Source organism: Euphorbia lathyris, chromosome 5, assembly GCF_963576675.1.
Source record: "Euphorbia lathyris chromosome 5, ddEupLath1.1, whole genome shotgun sequence".
NCBI lineage: Eukaryota > Viridiplantae > Streptophyta > Magnoliopsida > Malpighiales > Euphorbiaceae > Euphorbia > Euphorbia lathyris.
Genome location: NC_088914.1, coordinates 64,531,276 through 64,532,762, shown reverse-complemented (window position 1 = coordinate 64,532,762; position 1,487 = coordinate 64,531,276). Strand labels below are relative to the sequence as shown.

The window sequence follows — 1,487 nt, the reverse complement described above, 5'->3', positions numbered from 1 at the left end:
TGGATTTTGGAAAATCAGTTCCTGGTAAAGTTGAATCTCCGGGCATTTCCGGACCTAAGTAGTTTTTCCCTGAGCGAAGAGTGATAGCCTTTACATGCTCTTTCGGATTTTCCTCCGTATGGCCGGGAAGACTTCCCTCTTTGCGGGATGGAATTGATTTAGCAAGTTGTCCAATTTGAACCTCCAAATTATGGATGCTAGATGATTGGTTTTTAATAAGCTGATCGAATTTATTCTCGATCCGTTTAACCATCGTCGTGATTACTTATTTTTCCGCTCACAGCATCAATAAATTTGTCGATTTTAGAAGATAAAAAAAAAAGATTCCGACTTTCTTTGGTGCCGACTAGTTAACCGACTCCTGGTCGACATGAGGAAGACAGCTATTCTTCTGGACGAGAAAAGCGAGTCTCTGTCTAAGTACTCTAACCAGAAGGGGGATGATAGGTGACTGGCCAATAAGAAGCTTGCTACGGTCTAGTCCGGACGGAGTGCTAATCGTATCTCTTGATTGATTTTGATAATTATTGGTACGATTTTGATTAGCATTCGTATTATTATTATCTCTCCAGTTAAAGTTATGATGATTTCTCCATCCAGGATTATAAGTATTGGAATAAGGGTTATTAATTTGGTTTTTCCCTTGGACAAAATTTACCTGTTCAATCTCGCTCATACCTTCATAATCCATGTCCGTCTGGATTGTATTACCATTAGAATCACACGGTGCCATAAACCTATCAATTTTGTGCGATAAGGCAGAAAATTGGGCTTGTAACATCGCAATTAGATCAAGATTCACTATACCTTTAACCGACGATGTAGTTGAGGATGATGGTTTCGCCACTGGTATATGTCCATGATCTACGGGCCACATACTGCTGTTAAGTGCCATTTCCTCCAAAAGTTCTCTTGCTTGGGCTGACATTTTCTTCATAAATAACCCTCCCGACATTGCATCTAATGAACCTCTAGTTGTAGGGTTTAACCCATTATAAAATGTTTGCATTAAAAGTGCATCGGGCAATTGGTGGTGTGGGCATAAGCGTTGAAGTTCTTTAAATCGTTCCCAAGCCTCATAAAGAGTTTCATTGTCATGTTGAGAAAAAGATGTTAACTCTTTTATGACTCTTGCAGTTTTTGCTAATGGAAAATATTTTGATAAAAAATGCTTGGGCAAGTTGCTCCCAAGTCGCAAAAGTTGCGGCTGGCATAGAAGTTAACCAATATTTGGCTCTATCCTTCAAAGTGAAAGGAAAAAGGCGAAGTTTGATTGCTTTGGCAGTCACATCTGTTATTTTAAAAGTGTCACAAATTTCAAGAAAATTTGTCAAATGGGTGTTAGGATTTTCGTTAGGCAACCCGTGAAATGTTACGTTATTTTGCAACATATTAAGCAAAGCAGGCTTAATTTCAAATTGATTTGCATTTATTTGGGGTCTAACTATGCTGTTGGTAACACCGGCCACACCTGGCCTAGCGTAATC

At 39.1% G+C, this 1,487-nt stretch overlaps 1 non-coding gene across 1 annotated transcript; it reads left to right on the top strand.

Annotated features, from left to right (window-relative positions):
• The first annotated feature begins 1,025 nt into the window (after window positions 1–1,025).
• Window positions 1,026–1,132, top strand: LOC136231610 (small nucleolar RNA R71). Its single transcript, XR_010689982.1, has one exon. It is a non-coding gene; the product is annotated as a small nucleolar RNA R71 (small nucleolar RNA).
• Window positions 1,133–1,487: the final 355 nt, after the last annotated feature.